The sequence below is a fragment of the Capsicum annuum genome, chromosome 6 (genome assembly GCF_002878395.1).
Source record: "Capsicum annuum cultivar UCD-10X-F1 chromosome 6, UCD10Xv1.1, whole genome shotgun sequence".
Taxonomy (NCBI): Eukaryota; Viridiplantae; Streptophyta; class Magnoliopsida; order Solanales; family Solanaceae; genus Capsicum; species Capsicum annuum.
In genome coordinates this window covers 198,638,475-198,657,483 of record NC_061116.1, presented here as the reverse complement: position 1 = coordinate 198,657,483, position 19,009 = coordinate 198,638,475, and the positions used below count along the sequence as shown (strand labels likewise).

The 19,009-nt window shown below is 38.1% G+C and overlaps 1 pseudogene; it reads left to right on the top strand.

Annotated features, from left to right (window-relative positions):
- The first annotated feature begins 1,269 nt into the window (after positions 1-1,269).
- On the top strand, positions 1,270-17,192 carry LOC107876088 (annotated as a pseudogene).
- The last annotated feature ends 1,817 nt before the right edge of the window (positions 17,193-19,009 follow it).

Sequence of the window (19,009 nt, the reverse complement as noted above, 5' to 3'; positions counted from 1 at the left end):
AAAATGAAGCATTGATCTACATTCTTGTATATGTTGATGACATAATTATCACTGGATCAAACTATGAGGTTATCAAGAAAACTATCCAGGTTCTTTTATCCAGATTCTCTCTCAAAGACCTCGGACATCTCCACTACTTTTTGGGTATTGAGGTTCTCCGCACTAAATAAGGGATCGTCTTTTCGCAGGCAAAGTATGTTACTGATCTTTTTGCTGCCCATAACACGTCTGAATGTAAGCCTGTTACAACTCCCATGAGTTCCACGGCCTCACTGTCCTTAAAGGATGACACACCTCTAGCGGATGACACCTTGTATCGTCAAGTACTTGGTAAGCTTCAATATCTGTCATTCACCAGACCAGATATAATCTATGCAGTTAACAAATTATCTCAATTCATGCATGCTCCTACACAAATACACTGGTCTCTTGTAAAGAGTCTCTTGCGATACCTCCAGTTCACCAAAAATCATAGCTTATAGATAACGAGCAAGACACATCTTGGGTTGTTTATGCATTCAGATGCCGATTGGGCTGGTGACATTAATGACAGGAACTCTACTTCTGGATATATCCTATACCTTGGTGAAAATTCTATTAGTTGGTCATCCAAAAAGAAAATCACTATTCCGCGCTCCTTCACTGAAGCAGAGTATCATGCAGTAGCTTCTGCACTTGCTGAGGTCAATTGGGTTCAAAAAGTTCTTATTGAACTATATGTGCAGCTGCCTGATCCACCTATAATCTATTGTGATAATGTTGGTGCTACCTATCTTTGTCAAAATCCGGTACTTCACAGTAGGATGAAATACATTAAAGTTGATTTTCACTTTGTTAGAGATCAAGTACAGCGAAAACAGGTGCTAGTTCAGCACTTACATGTTGTCAATCAGCTCGCAGACACGATTACAAAGCCTTTGCTTTGTCTTCTGTTTCATCATTATTTATCCAAGTTAAAGGTTATTGACTCCACCTCTAACTTGCGGAGGCGTATTAGGACATGATTGATTGTGTAGTAAATTGTGCAGATTTCTCTCCCTAATTTGTGCTCTCAATTGTACAGATTTCTCTCCCTAATTTGTGCTCTATTAAATGTATATAATTCTCTAGCTGATTTCTAGTGATTTAGATATCTAGTTACCTTAGTTAGTCTTTCTTTTACTTGTATATATATATATATATATCAATGTAACCTTTGGATAATACACAAGTCTAATATATTACTTCTTCATCTCTCAAACCTTTATTCCCAACTTCTGGCTGACTGCCATGAAGGCCTTTGAGGAATACGAAGAGGAGGTAAATATCTAAAGTTATCACCGTTTCTTGTAGTACTCCTTACATTGATGATTGAACTGACTGCAAAACACTCTATTGCAGATGAATATCTCACCGCGGGATGAAGAAGCTTTTAAATTCCTTAAGGATATCAAGTGTTGCAGGGTCGATCATCCAAAGGGTTTTAAGCTTGATTTCGTCTAGATGCAAACCCTTTTTTCAAGAATTCTATATTGACAAAGAGCTGTCAAAAAAGGGTGTTGACATGGCCATTGGGCCACATGAAGCAGCCCAATAAGAATAAAACCAGATTAGTTTGTTTGTTGACAAAAGGCCAAAGTTTACATTTCCATAATTGTATTGTTGCATATTCATTTTTACATAAAAGTAATGTTGATGTAAGATTCTGGAAGTACACAGAAATCAGAAAATATCTTTACTTTTTCTCTCTCTTTCTCTCTTTTGATTCTGAGTTTTCAGTCAACGAAATCCATGGCGATTTTGTGAGTTTCTTCATCTAACATTGTCATGACCCGAACTGGGGCCTTGGCCGTGATGAGCATTCTGAACCATGAAGGCCTGAAACACCCCTATCTATTTGGAAATCATGCACATAATTTGTATAATAAAAGAAATATGGAAGATTCACAATACTACATAAACATGGTCAACCTGAATGTGATCATAACACTGAAAACTGAAATCCAAGATATATCTGAATAATAATGTCTGACTCAGTCTGCGAAATCTCTATTATGGACTAAACAAACTGTCTGAAAACTGAGACCAGGACCCCAGCAGACCAAAACAGAACTAAAAATAATTATCTGAAATAACCAGGCCGTCTGGAACATAGAAGGCTCACCACTGCACAATCTGATCTGTGATCTGAAATATCTACTGTTTATCTGGACCCCTAGACTGTGCCTCATAACCTGGAGGGAGGAGGTTCAGTACAAAAGTACTGGCACGCAAAGCAATCCAAAATAGAGTACTTGAACATATATATAAAATAGATAAGAGCAATTTTTTATCAAACGTCATGCATAAAATAGTTTCTGGAAACACATGGGCATCATTCAAGCAATCATAAATCATTCTTGTCAAAATAATTTCTGATCTTTGTATTACTTATGATTTAGGTGGAACTCCCCTACATTTTTTGATATTCCACGGGCTATATGGAATCATCCATTAACTCGGTGGGGACGCCTCCAACCCGAGTGTGCCGCAAGGGTTGGAGTCTCTGATTCTAACACGCCACACGACACTAGGCCAGTGTAATATAAGATATACCCGGATCGGCAAATCATGATTTCGGGTAATGAGTATCTGGACTTATGCCTTCTTCGGGGAACTACCTAACATCTCTTTCTGCCTAATTCTTAACCATTTCTAATCATGCAACATTCTAATCACAAAATCTGTAAATCTGATTTTAAACATGTATTCTATTCTATTTTGAATTTATCATGGCATTTTCTGAGTTGGTGTCTCACACCAAGACTTGCATGTTCTATTTCTGAGCCATAATGCAATAAGCATGATCTTTCATAAAAAATGTAGTTTCTGACCACCCAAAACATGTAATTTGTATAAAAGATTTCATATTCCAAAAACTCAAGTCAAAACCATGCAAAAACTCTCATCAAATATATGGTAGTCACGTGCTTTTGGCAAAACCATGCACTCTTTCATTATATGTATATTCAACATTCACAATCCTCTCTTTTGTATTCAAAACATAACAAAAGCCAAAGTATTTCATATCATGCTCTTCAAAACGCATTCAAAACAATTTATATCATACGAAGATGAGAAAACTCATAACAAGAGAGGGATTCATTATAATTCATGCTCTCAATTGAATAGCCATTCTTGAACACATACGTACATATATACATAATGTCAAATCAATTTGGGGGAAAGGCCTAAAGACCAAAACAATACCGTTAAAACTTCTAAAACATGATTATATTCATAAACTTCAAAACCCCATTCTTAAAACATGATTTCTATGCCCATGAGATTTTAGGAAAAACTCTACGTACCTCGAATTAGGAAGACAATAGGTACTTTATGAAGCCTACGACCTGGGGATTTCAAATATGCGATCAACTTCGAAACCTACAGTTGAATCTTGAACTACTTGGGTCTTTATTTTGAAAACCTAGAGAGGATTCTTGATGATTTTGATGAAAATAGGGTTAAGTTGCTCAAACATACCCTAAATCCTTTGTTTGGACAATTTTAAAGGTTAGGGAAAAGTCAAATTTACCCTTAATGACTCCGGAACAAAACTGAAAATTTGAACTTAAAAACCCGATTTCGGGTACCACCGCGACGCGCCACAATCATGGTGGTCCACTGGAATTCGACGAGTGGGAAATTGGGTGCCTCCGTAATGCGCCATCATCACGGAGCCCCACTGGAATTTGATGATTGTCAATTTAAGCCTCTCCGCGATGCACTAGACACCAAAATGATGATGTTTACGATTGTAACTATAAATTATTCATAACTTCTTCACCGAGGGTCTATTTTGGACGAATATTATATCGTTGGAAAGCTAATTCAGTCATCTACGTAATGAAAGGTTGAAATGTAGGAAATTCCACATGAAAATTAATTTAGATCATTCTAGAAGCTAATGCTTAGACTTTCCATGGACGGAATTTAGCTAAGAAGACGTCAGGGTGTTACAATATCCCCTCTTGGGATCATTCGTCCTAGAATGATGATATAGAAAATAGATAAGCATGATTTCAAGCAAACAAAGGCATGGAAAGAAAAGGACAAAGATTGTACATTCCATCACTTCATTCACTGGATCAAATAAATTTGGGTATCTATCTTTCATATAATCTTCTGATTCCCAAGTTGCTTCTTTGACTTTATGATTTCTCCTTAACACTTTAATAGAAACAATGTCTTTTCTTCTCAACTTTCTAACTTGGCGATCCAAAATTGCTTCCGGCTCTTCTTCATAGGACAAAGAGTCTGTCACCTTGATTTCTTCGATGGGTACTACTAACGAATGATCTCCAATGCACTTCTTCAGCATGGATATATGAAATACTGGATGGACAGAACCCAAACTTACAGGAAACTCTAATTCATACGCAAATCCACCCATTGTTCTCAAAATCTGGTATGGTCCTATATAGCAAGGACTCAGCTTACCCTTCTTCCCGAATTGCATAACTCCCTTCATGGGAGAAACCTTAAAAAATACCCAATCTTTAACCTCAAATTCTAACTCTCTCCTTCTAACATCGACATAGGATTTTTGATGACCCTGAGCTGTTTTAAGTCGTTCTCTAATAAGTTTCACATCTTTCATCGCTTGATGAACAAGATCAGGCCCAAACATCTGTATCTCACCCACTTCATACCACACTATTGGTGACCTACATCTTCTCCCATACAATGCCTCAAATGGCTCCATCTTAATACTGGAATGGAAACTATTATTATACGTGAACTCTATCAATGGCAAGTGATCCACCCAACTACCTTTAAAATCAATCACATAAGCCCTCAAAATATCCTCAAGGGTCTGGATGGTGCGTTCCGTTTGCCCATCCATTTGGGGGTGAAAAGTAGTACTTAGGTTCACTTGGGTACCTAAACCTCTCTGAAAAGATCTCCAAAACTGAGAAGAAAACTGTGTACCTTAGTCAGATATAATGGACACAGGTGCCCCATACAAACGAACTATTTCTGCGATGAACAGCTTAGCATAATCCTCTCCTGAATAGTTAGTCCTGATAGGCAGAAAGTGCGCTGACTTGTTTAGCGTATCTACAATTACCCATATAGAATCATACTATTTTTGGGACTTCGAAAGTCCTGTAATGAAGTCCATATTGATCATCTCCCACTTCCATAAAGGCAATGTTATCTCTTGAGAAGTACCACCTGGCCTCATGTGTTCCACCTTGACTTGCTGACAATTCAAACACTTGGCAACATACTTAGCCACATCATACTTTATATTATTCCACCAATAAATGGTTTTCAAATCATGATACATTTTTGTAGAGCATGGGTGAAAAACATACCACGACGTGTGAGCCTCACTAAGGATTTTTTCCCGCAGCCTGTCTACAGTAGGCACACATAATCTACCCTGATATCTCATAATACCATCGCACCAATCTCAAACGACATTACTTTCTGTTGACCCATATCTCTCTTAATCTGCATCAAAATGGGATATTCGGCCTGCTTTTCATTGACTTCGGCACAAAGAGATGATTTAGCTATCTCATGAACAACCACCCCTCCATCTTAGGCATCTAAGAGTCGTACTCCCAAATTTGAAAGGCGGTGAATGTCCTTCATCATCTTTCTTCTCCCCTCTTCAACATGAGAAAGGCTGCCCATAGACAACCTACTAAGAGCATCAACTACAACGTTTGCCTTGCCCAAATGGTAATGCAGGCTCATATCATAGTCTTTCAAAAGCTCCATCCAACGCCTCCGCCTGAGGTTCAATTCTTTCTGGGAGAAAACATACTGCAAACTTTTGTGGTTAGTATAAATATCAACATGCACTCCATATATATAATGCCTCCAGATTCTAAATGCAAATACCACGACTGCTAACTCCAAGTCATGAGTGGGGTAGTTTCGCTCATGCACTTTTAATTGCCTAGACGCATAAGCTACCACCTTACCATGTTGCATCAGAACACAACTAAGTCCCACACGGTATGCATCACAGTATACCACAAAACCATTTACCCCCTCAGGAAGAGTCAAAACAGGAGCAGTAGTCAGCTTGTCCTCCAACTTCTCAAAAGTATTTTCGCACAAGTCAGACCACATAAACTTCACCTTTTACTGAGTCAATTTAGTGAGCGGAGCAGCTATGGAGGAAAAACTCTCCACAAACCTTCTGTAATAACCCGCCAGACCCAAGAAGCTCTGAATGTCAGTTGGAGCCATGGGTCTGGGCCATTTTCTTAATGCTTTAACTTTTTGGGGATCCACTCTAATACCGTCACTAGACACAATATGACCTAAGAACGCAATGGCATTAAGCCAGAATTGACACTTGGAGAATTTTGCATACAAGTTATGATCTTTAAGAGTCTGAAGAAATGATCCTCCTCATTTTTCGAATAAATCAAGATGTCATCAATGAATACTATCACAAATAGATCCAGGAACTGATGAAAAACCCTATTCATTAGGTCCATAAAAGTTGTAGGGGCATTAGTCAATCCGAAGGACATGACTAAGAATTTAAAACGACCGTATCTGGTTCAAAAAGTTGTTTTGGGAATATCTAACTCTCTAACCTTCAACTGATGGTATCCCGAACGAAGGTCTATCTTTGAAAAACATCTATCACCCTGAAGTTGTTCAAAAAGATCATCAATCCTAGGAAGTGGATACTTATTTTTAATCGTGACCTTATTCAGCTGACGGTAGTTTATGCACATACGAAGGGAACCGTCTTTCTATCACGCGAAGAGTACAGGCGCACCCCAAGGTGACATACTAGGGCGTATAAAACCTTTATCTAGAAGATCTGCTAGTTGTTCCTTCAACTCTTGTAGTTCTGTAGGATCCATTCTATATGGAGGAATAGAGATGGGGCGGGTATCTGGCAACATATCAATACCAAACTCTATCTCCCTATCAGGTGGTATTCTCAGGAGATCATCTGGAAAGACTTCTGGAAATTCATTTATTACAGGGACAGACTGAAGAGAAAGACCCTCAGCATTAGAGTCCTTAACCCAGATAAGGTGATACAAACAGCCTTTAAAAATGAGTCTCCAGGCCTTGAGATAGGATATAAAGTGCCCTTTAGGTGCTAAAGAATGTCCCTTCCATTCTATCACTGGCTCATTCAATAAAGAAAAAGGTGACTCTTCGAGTCCTACAATTTAACGTGGCATAGCATGAATGGAGCCAATCCATCCCTCAGAAACCATCAAAAGCAACCATATCGAGTTCTATGAGGTCTGCCATAATATCCCAGCTAAGAATAGATACCACACAATTTTTATACACCCTCCTAGTCACAACAGAATCACCCATCGAAGTGGAAACAGAGAAAGGTTCAGAAATCATATCGGGCTCAAACCCGAAACCAAAGCCACATAAGAGGTCACATAGGATAGGGTAGACCCGGGGTCAAGTAACACGTAAACATCACGGGAAAAGATTTGTAATGTATTGGTGACAACGTCTGGGGAAACTTTCGCCTCCTGGAGGTTGGTCAAAGCATATAACCGGTTGCAACCACTCCCGGCAGTTGGTGTGACACCCTTTTGAGGCGGTTGTGGTGCCGAAGAATTTTCCTGAGACTTTGCACCACCAACATTCTTCCTAGAAGATGGACAGTCCCTCCGAATGTGACCCGGTTGACCACATGAATAACATACAAATGCGCCTAACTGAAATCTCCCTGGATGATTTCTACCACAAGTCTTACACTGCGGAAAAGTATGATGCTGCTGAGCGACACTGCCCTATGACTGAGTAACTGAGGCTCTGGATATATGGTGAGTTAGGAAACTTTGAGATCGTCTGTCTGCTGGTGGTTTGGGCGCTGGGGCGCTGCCAGCAAACTGTGCATTACCCCAATTCTTATTCTTCTGCCATTTATTTCCCCACTTACTGCTTTGAGGCTGACTATAACCCAGGTCAGCAGATCTGGCTCTTTTTGCCTGTCTTTCATTATCCCTAGCTTCAGAAATCTTCTTTTTCTTCTCCTCTATCTATTGCATATGAACTGTTAGCCTAGCAAAGTTCAACTCTTTTTTCAGCATAGCTCCCTGACACTCAACACCAGATATCTAAAAGGCCTGAAGCAAACTTCCTCATTTGGGCCCTCATACTACTCGTCACCTCGGGAGCATAACGGGCCAGCTGATTAAATTTCAAAGTGTACTCCTGCACGCTCATCTTACCCTGCTTGAGGTTTATGAACTCCTATGCTTTATCTTCTCTCATCTTTAGAGGAAAGAACCTGTCAAGAAAAGCTTCTACAAACTCATCCCAAACTGTGGGCTCAGCACTGTCACTCTTTGCATCCTCCCACTCATTGTACCATTGGTTTGCTAGATCCTTCAGCTGCTAGGATGCCAACTCAACACCTTTAATCTGATCCACATGCATTATTTTGAAAATTTTCTCCATTTCATCTACGAATTCTTTCGGATCTTCTTCTACCTTGGTGCCAGTAAACTTGGGTGGGTTCATTCTCCTGAACTGTCCCACCTAGTATCCTCAGATGTAACAGGTGCAGACCCAACATGTTCTAATCTTGGGCCTGATTAGCCACCAACTTTGTCAGCACATGAATAAATTATCTGAATTCTGCATTCAAAATATCCCTCTAAGCAATCGGGGGACGGTTAACATTGGTCCGTGGAGCCCTAGGTGGACTGGTCGAGACTGGAGGGACTCCCAAAGTAGGGATAGGGTTTGGAGTGGGAGCTTTATTACGTGTCCTCATCCCATGAGTGGGACGAATTCATCATTCTGAGCACTCTAATTAGTATTACGACAAGGAGACATGACTGTTATTTCTGTAAGACAAAAGATCACTGATTAGGAACAGACTTGAATCTGAAGCACGAACTAAATCACAAAGAAGGGAAACATTTCCTAAATTCCTAGTGGCCTCCTGCTTATTAGTGTGGTGCACTACACACCCATAAAAAAGACTCTACCCGATGCGATTTTGCAGATACCCTGGGACCATAAACCATGCTTTGATACTAAATTTGTTACGAACTAAATCGGGGCCCTGGCCGTGACGAGCATTCTGAACCAAGAAGGCCCGAAACACCCCTATCAATCTGGTAATCATGCACATAATTCATATGATAAAAAAAATATGAAAGATTCACAATACTACGGAAACATGGTCAACCTGAATGTGATCATAACACTGAAAATTGAAATCCAAGATATATCTGAATAATAATGTCTGACTCAGTCTGTGAAATCTCTAATATGGACTAAACAAACTGTCTGAAAACTGGGACAAGGCCCCCAGTAGACCAAAACAGAACTAAAGATAATTATCTAAAATAACCAGGCCTTCTGGATCATAGAAGGCTTACCACTGCACAATTTGATCTGCAATTTGAAATATCTACTGTTTATCTAGACCCTAGAGTGTGCCTCAGAACCTGGAGGGGGGTCAGCACAAAAGTACTGGCACACGAAGCAATCCAAAATAGAGTACTTGAACATATATATAAAATAGATAAAAGAAATATTTTATCAAACGTCATGCATAAAATAGTTTCTGGAAACACATGGGAATCATTCAACTAATCATAAATCATTCTTATCAAAACATTTTATGATCTTTGTATTACTTCTGAGTTAGGTGGCACTCCCCTACATTTTTTTATAATCCACGGGCTATATGGAATCCGTCATTGACTCGATGGAGAAGCCTCCAACCCAAGTATGCCGTAAGGGTTGGAGTCTCTGATTCTAATACACCACACAGCACCTGGATCGATAAATCACAATTTCGGGTAATGAGTATCTTGACGCATGCCTTCTTTGGGGAACCACCTAACATCTCTTTCTGCCTAATTTTAACTATTTCTAATCATGCAACATTCTAATCACAAAATCTGTAAATCTGATTTCAAATATGTATTCTATTCTGTTCTGAATTTATCGTGGCATTTTCTGAGCTGGTGTCGTCACACCAAGACTTGCATGTTCTATTTCTGAGCCATAATGTAATAAGCATGATCTTTCATAAAAAATGTAGTTTCTGACCACCCAAAACATGTAAGTTGCATAAACGATTTCATGTTCCAAAACACAAGTCAAAACCATGCAAAAACTCTCATCAAATATATGGTAGTCATGTGCTTTTGGCAAAACCATGCACTCTTTCATTATATGTATATTCAACATTCACAACCCTCTCTTTCGTATTCAAAAGTCATATTCAAAACATAGCAAAAGCCAAAGCATTTCATATCATGCTCTTCAAAATGCATTCAAAATAATTTATATCATACGGAGATGAGAAAACTCATAACAAGAGAGGGATTCATGATAATTCATGCTCTCAATTGAATAACCATTCTTGAACACATATGTACATATATACATAATTTTAAATCAATTTGGGGGAAAGGCCTAAAGACAAAAACAATACCGTTATAATTTTTAAAACATGATTATATTCATAAACTTCAAAACCTCATTCTTAAAACATGATTTCTATGCCCATGAGATTTTAGGAAAAACCTTGCGTACCTCGAATTAGGAAGACAATAGGTTCTTATTGAAGCCTACGACCTGGGGATTCCAAATATGGGATCAACTTCAAAACCTACGGTTGAATCTTGAACTATTTGGATTTTTATTTTGAAACCCTAGAGAGGATTCTTGATGATTTTGATGAAAATAGGGTTAAGTTGCTCAAACATACCCTAAATCCTTAGTATGGATGGTTTTAAAGGTTAGGGAAAAGTCAAATTCATCCTTAATGACTCCTGAATGGAACTGGAAATTTGAACTTAAAAACCCAATTTCAAGTACCACCGCGACGCGCCACAATCGCGGTGGTCCACTGGAATTCGATGAGTGGGAAATTGGGTGCCTCCGCAATGATCCACCATCGCAGAGCCCCACTGGACTTTGACGATTATCAATTTGACCCTCTCCGCGATGCGCTAGACACCAAAATGACGATGTTTACGACTGGAACTATAAATTATTCATAACTTCTTCACCGAGGGTCCGTTTTGGACGAATCTTATATCGTTGGAAAGATAATTCAGTTATCTATGTAATAAAAGGTTAAAATGTAGGAAATTCCACATGAAAATTAATTTGATTATTCTAGAAGCTAATGCTTAGACTTTTTATGGATGGAATTTAGCTAAGAAGACGTCGAGGTATTACAAACATGATATTAGAGACAGGTTTCTAGTAGTACTCGTTGTCCTCTATCGACCGATCCTACCCTTCAAGGGTCTCTCTGACGAAATTCACCGGTGACATTTGGTTTTCTGGTGAAATTCCATACATTTCTATTGAACAAGGCTTTACTTCTTCAAGTTTTTGAAGAAGCACAATAACATCCCACTAAATTTTTGTATTACGAGATATAGTTTCTAGTGATTGTGATGAAGTCATTGATGGTGGTATTATTGAAGTTTTCTGGTAACTGTGTTGAAGTCGTTGGTGGTGGTTTGTCGTTGAAGTTTTTTGGTAACTGTATTGAATTGTGGAAGTCTTCTGGTGACTATTGAATTATTATTGGTGATTCTGTGTTGAATTGTTGGTTTTGATAGCTGTGTTGAATTGTTGTTGGCGATTTTGATAATCTCTGTGACTCTTCTTATCCTTAGCTGCTTGTTCCAAAATTTATTGTCTTTGTCATCTAAAATGGATAATATCACAATTACCTTATCTGCTTCCGCTAGAACTGAGGGATTTATGCCTTTTTCAATTGATCCTTCTCATCCATTCTATATTCATCCCTCAGACAATCGAAATACCTCTTTAGTATCTCCTCCTTTTGATGGAAATGGTTTCGTCATTTGGAGGAGGAGTATGCTTGTTGCTTTTTTTGCGAAGAACAAGCTTGGTGTTATTACTGGACCAAATCCTCAACCTTCAGAGGATTCTCCATATTACCAAGGTTGGGAACAATGTAATGACATGTTCATTGCTTAGATGACCAATTTCGTTTCTAGGAACATCGCTCTTAGCCTTATAGGGTATAATACTGCTAGGGAAATTTAGAATGTCCTCAATGAAAGATTTGGTCAGTCAAATAGATCCAAATACATTTAAATACAACGTGAAATTAGTGCCACTAGTCAGGGATCATCCGATATAGCAACATATTTCACCAAAATGAGAAGCTTATGGGATGAGCTACACACAGTGTATATAGGTCCCACTTGTACTTGTGAAGCTTTAACAAAACTCTTAGAGGAGAAAAAATTATTCCAGTTATTGAGTGGGTTGAATGAATATTATTCCTCTTGCAAGACAAACATCCTCATGATGTCTCCCTTATCATCTATTAGTAGAGCTTACTCAATGATGCAGCATGATGAGCACCAAAAGGAAAGCTCCCCTCATATTCCTAGCTTCTCCAATGATTCTGTTGTTTTTCAGCTTCCACCAGTTCAGGTCCTCAGTATAGAAGGGGTGATACTCCTAACTATAATCAGAGATTTCATTTTGAGCCCAAGAAGGTACAATTTGGAATGAATACCCCAACCAGAACCTCTGGCAGTAACTCTACTGTATCAATTATTCACAATAATGCCAATGTTTCTTGCAAGTATTGCGAGAAATCTAGGCATGTAATTAAAGATTGCTATAGGCTGCATGGATTTCCTACAGACTTTAAGTTCGCAAGAAATAAGAGAAGTTCTGCTTCTTCTTCTGTTCTGCTTCTTGTGTTCACAATGCCAAGCTTCTTACAGAATCTTCGATTCCAGCTGGCTTCACTAAGGACCAATATCAACACTATCAGTATCTCTTGAGTCTTCAGGATAACACACCATCTCTTAAAGGCAAACTTGATGATAATGGTGTTTTCAGTGCTTTTGTAGGTGTGTTTAATAGTTCTATAGTCAATAATATGGATTCTTATGTGTGTGCTATTTCACAGTTAGATGGTTTTAGTCCTTGGATTTTGGATTCAGGAGCCACCAATCATATGACCCGACACAAACACCTTCTTCATGACCTATAACCCTTACATACACCACAGTTAATCACCTTACCTAATGGGTACAAAGTGAAGGTTATATTCATTGGCTCTTTTAATTTTAGACCCGATATAACCTTACACAATGTACTTTTAGTCCCTTCTTTCCACTTTAACTTGATTTCTATCCACAAATTACTTGTTCAACTTTAATGTCATGTTGTACTTACCATATCTACTTGTTTTTTACAGGGCCCTTCTCTAAAGAGGCCTCTGGAAATTGGTAAGGCTGCAAATAAATTGTACTTCATATGTCAAGATCATGACACTGTTTCCCCTTGCACTACTTTGTCTTCATTTTCTCATTCCACCCCTGTAAATAATTCAAGCACTTGTTTTTCAGATTTACATTCTGGTTCTATTGTTCCTTCTGCTTCTTATTGTAACTCTAGTAATGTTCTCATTAATAATACTTTTTGTTTACCTGTTTCACCTACTAATAAACTGGATATATATTGGCATCAAAGGTTAGGCCATTTACCTTTTCATAAAATAAAGTCCATCTCTTTTTTGGCTTATTCTCTTCCTCTTCAACAATAATTCCTCTGTTCAATCTGCCCAATGGCTAGACAACAGAGATCTTCTTTTTCACTTAGCTCCATAAGGACAATTGTTCCTTTTTAATTGATACATGTTGACATGTGAGGTCCTTATAATACTAAAACCCACAAAAATTTTAGATATTTTCTTACCCTAGTAGATGATTTTACAAGAGTTACCTGGACTCATCTTTTATCTTGTAAAAGTAATGCTTTCAATGTTTTAAAAGCTTTTGTGTCCATGGTCAAAACTCATTTCCAATCATATATTCAATCTATTAGAGCAGACAATGCCCTTAATCTAGGGGGCAGTTTTGCTTGACAAGAATTTTTTAATGCCCATGGCATTCTTCATCAAACTACTATTCCCCATACCCCTCAACAAAATAGAGTTGTTGAGAGGAAGCACAAATATTTGTTAGAGGTTTCTAGATCCTTACTTTTTCAGTCTAATCTTCCGAAGAAATATTGGTGGGAGTGTGTCTTAACAGCCACATATCTCGTTAACAGACTGCCTTCCACCGTTCTGAATAATGTTTCTACACTTGAAAAATTATATGGTCATCCTCCATCCTACAACCATTTAAAATATTTTGGTAGTTTGTGTTTTGCATCTTCACCTAAACATGGGAGGGATAAGTTTCAGTCTAGGTCTATCAAATCAGTTTTTCTAGGCTATCCTTCTGGTAAGAAGACCTACAAGTTGTTGGATCTCAACTCTCATTCTATATTTTATTCTAGAGATGTCATTTTTCATGAGCATGTGTTCCCTTACCATTCTCCTCCTCCCCCTTTGCCCTCCTCCATTCCACCTATTTTCTTTGATGATTCTGTTCCACTTTCCTCTTTTCCTTCCTATACGGCATCTTAACCTTCTTCTGCTCCCATCCCCTCACCTTCCCCTATTCCTCTATCTCCACCAGTCGTTCTACCTCCTATGGCTCCACCATCTGTTATTATAGCCCCCATTAGGAAATCCTCAAGAATCTCTCAAAAACCATGTCATTTTACTGATTTCATTTGCAACTTTAGTTCCACGAATCCACGAGCTTCATCTAGTGATATACACATTCAAGATCCCCAATTTTACCACCAGGAAGCTTCTAACCCTTCTTGGCAGGAAGCAATGTTACAAGAGTTTAAGGCTCTTAAAACTAATCAGACTTGGGATATTGTGCCTTTTTCTACCCATAAGAAGGCTATTCCTTACAAATGGGTTTACAAAATCAAGCAGAAATTCGATGGTTCAATAGAAAGATATAAAGAATGATTAGTCATTCACGGTGATACTCAATAGGAAGGCGTTGATTATAATGAAACTTTCTCTCCGGTTGTCAATCTTACCACTATTAAATGCCTCCTCACTTTGGCCATCAAAAAGAGTTAGACTATTTTCCAACTTGATGTGAACAATGCCTTTCTTCATGGGAATCTCCATGAAGAGGTGTATATGAAGCTTCCTCTTGGTCTTAAGGTTTCTGTTTCTTGCCCATCTCAGGACCCTCTTGTTTGTCGGCTCAAAAAGTCACTTTATGGCCTGAAACAGGCCTCTAGACAGTGGTTTAGCAGGTTGTCCAAGGTTTTACTATCCAAGAGTTTCTTTGGCAGTAAGAATGATTATTCTCTCTTCACAAAAGGGTCTGGTTCCTTCCTAATTGTCATTGTTGTGTACGTTGATGACATTCTACTGGCTGGAGCTAATTTTCCAGAATTGACTAGTTTGAAGTTTTTTTTAGATGCTCAATTAAAGATCAAGGATCTTGGGAGTGTTCATTATTTCTTGGGCTTGAAGATTGAATTTATTTATGCTGGGTTTATTATCAATCAACGAAAATACACTTTGGATCTTCTCCATGAGTTCTATTGTGATCACTACTCTCCTGTCTCTACCCCACTCGACTCTTCTATCAAGTTGTTGGTCGACATGGATGCACCTCCCACAGATCCTTGTATTTATAGAAGATTAGTTGGGAAATTGAATTATTTACAGCATACCCTTCCTGATATATCTTTCTCCGTTCAACACCTTAGTCAGTTTTTAAACAAACCACAGGTGCCTCATATGATGGCTGCTCTACATGTGTTGCATTACCTTATGAATGCTCCTGATTTGGGTATACTCCGACTCTAATGATTTTTCCATCACTGTATATTCTGACTCTGACTGTGCTGGTTGTGCTAATTCTCGAAAATCGGTCACTGGATTCTATATTACTTTGGGTGGTAGTCTCATATCCTGGAAAAGCAAGAAATAGCCCACTATTTCCTTGTCTTCCGCTGAGGCCGAATATAGGGCTTTGCGCCAAGTTGTTGTAGAATTATCTTGGCTTAAGCGCCTTCTTGGAGATATGGGTCTTCTTATTTCTTCTCCTATTCCGGTATTTTGCGACAGTCAAGATGCCATCCACATTGCTAAAAATACTGTATTCCATGAACGCATTAAATATATCGATGTTGGTTGTCATTTTGTGCATGACTGTTTGTCTGATGGTCTGATCTCTCTTCAGTTCCTTCGTTCTACAGAGCAGCTGGCTGATTTGCTTACCAAGTCCCTTTAAGGGGTGCTACATCATCAGCTCTTGTCCAATCTGTGTTTCCCCCTTCCAGTTTGAGGGGGTATTGACATGGCCATTGGGCCACATGAAGCGGCCCAATAAGAACAAAACTAGATTAGTTTATTTGTTGACAAAAGGACCAAGTTTACATTTCCAAAATTATATTGTTGCATATTCATTTTTACATAAAAGTAATGTTGATGTAAGATTCTGAAAGTACACACAAATAAGAAAATATCTTTACTTTTTCTCTCTCTTTCGATTTTGAGTTTTCAGACGACGAAATCCATGGCGATTTTGCGAGTTTCTTCATCTAACAAAGGGTAAATAAGGATATGGCAAAAAACGTAACATGGTAAATTCTGCCATCTTTTTACTTCGGTTGATATGTTATGATCCTTTTTCTGTTGGAAAGTTTGATGTGTGGGACGTGTTGCAGGACGGATATTGACTGGTTTCCAGGAAAATGCTTGACAAAGAAGATGGTAAAATGCAATCCAAGCGCTAAGCTAAAAAGTGCTAAACCCATGATCAAGACTCTGGATTGTGAAAGCTTTTAAAAATTTTTCAAACTGCCACCGGTACCTAAACTTTAGCTTATTAATTTATTGTTAAATTTACTAAATTTACATCTGATGTCAGAACTTAGACAAATGTATTTCTGTCAGGTTGCAAGAATCCAGCATGATATGCAAGAAGATTATGAAATTGGGTCTGTAGATCATTTCTTCGTCTCTTGGATTGTGTCTTTTGTACTAATTTACTTTTATTTTATCTTTGTCCTTTCAAATTCTACTTTTTGTTCTGTGCATCATAAGTTGCGAATTGCTATTGTTTGAATTCAAAGAGTAATGTGATGTTATTTTTTCTGCTTCCATTTGCAGCTCAATAATTCGGAACAAAATAATTCCTAAAGCAGTGTTGTGGTTTACTGGTGAGGCTGAAGAAGAAGACTCTATATTTATGGAATTTGATATTGAAGCATACGAGGATACAGAAAGGTATTTGGTGTTATCTTTTATGTATTCGGGTACAAGAATTTGTATATAAGAAATACAAATTTCAACACTAGTTCAAGTCCAAGACAAGAACACTTATGAAGTTCTGTAACACCTTCAACACTAGAGTACGAATAATCTATCTAAGAAGTGTGTTAAGATTCAGAAAAGAGATGAAACAGAATTTAAGACCAAGTCCTCCGAATTCACGGAGTGTCCTAAAGGAATAATTGTCACGACTCGAACTGGGGCCTAGCCGTGACGAGCATCCCAAACCGTGAAGACCCGGGATGCCCCCTATCTATCTGGTAATCATGCACATAATTCATATGATAAAAGAAATGCGAAAGATACACGATATTACGGAAACATGGTCATAAGTCTAATAAAATCAATAATGGGAAATAAAGTCCCTCAACATCTATCAACATCTGAAATCCATCTACGAAATCTCTACTACATGACTAATAGCAACTGTCTAAAATCTAGGACAAGGCCCTCAGTAGACCAAAACATGACTAAAGATAAATATCTGAAAGTAAATAGGCCTTTTGGAATATAGAAGGCTCACCACTACACAATCTGATTTGCGATCTGAAATATCTACTGTTCATCTGGACCCCTAGACCGTGTCTCAAAATCTGGAAGGAGGGGGGGTCAGCACAAATGTACTGGCACGCAAAGCAATCCAAAATAAAGTATTTGAACATATATATAATAGATGAGAGCACTTTTTATCAACACATCATGAATAAAATAGTTTCTAAAAACACATGGGCATCATTCGAAAATCATAAGACATTCTTTTCAAAACAATTTCTGATCTTTGTATTACTTCTAATTTAGGTGGCACTCCCCTACAAGTCTGATATTCCACGGGCTATATGAAATCCGTCATTGACTCGACGGGGAAGCCCCCAACCCAAGTGTGCCGCAAGGGTTGGAGTGTCTGAGTCTGATACACCACACGGCACTTAAGCTAGCATATAATAATATACCCGGATCGGCAAAATCACGGTTTTGGGCAATGAGTTGTCTGAACTCACGCCTTCTTCGGGGACCACCTAACATCTCTTTATGCTCAATTTTTAACCTTTTCTGAACATGTATCATTCTGAAATTTCTAAATCATGAAAGTCTGATAAAATCTGATTTCTAAACTAGTCTGTGTCTGTTATGGCATTTGTCTGAGTTAGTATCGTCATATCAAGACTTGCAAGTCCTATTTCTGAGCCATAATGCATTAAGTATGATCTTTCATAAAAGTGTAGTTTCAGACCACCCAAACATATAGTTTACATAAAAGATTTCATGTTCCGAAACTCAAGGCAAATCCATGCAAAACTTTCATCAAACATATGGTGGTCATGTGCATTTTGGCAAAACCATGCATTCTTTCATTACATGCATATTCAACATTCACAATCCTCTCTTTTGTGTTCAAAATCATATTCCAAACATAGCAAAAGTCAAAGCATTTCATATCATGATTTTTCAAGATGTATTTCAAAACAATCTATATCACGTGAAACATGGAAAAATTTACATCAAGAGAGGGTTTCATGTAAATCATGCTCTCAATTCATATTTCAAGACAAACACATATATACATATACATATACATATACATATACATATACATATAATTTTCAAATCACTTTGGGGGAAAGCCAAAAGGCCAAAACAATATCATTAAAACTTATAAAACATGAGTATGTACATGAATTCAAAAACCCCATTCTTAAAACATTATTTCTGTGCCCATGAGATTTTAGGAAAATCCCGTGTACCTCTATTTAAGAAATTGAGGGATGATCCTTGAAGCCTACGATGTGGGGATTCCAAATCTCCAATTATCTTCCAAAACCCATGGTTGAATCTTGAGTTATTTGAGATTTT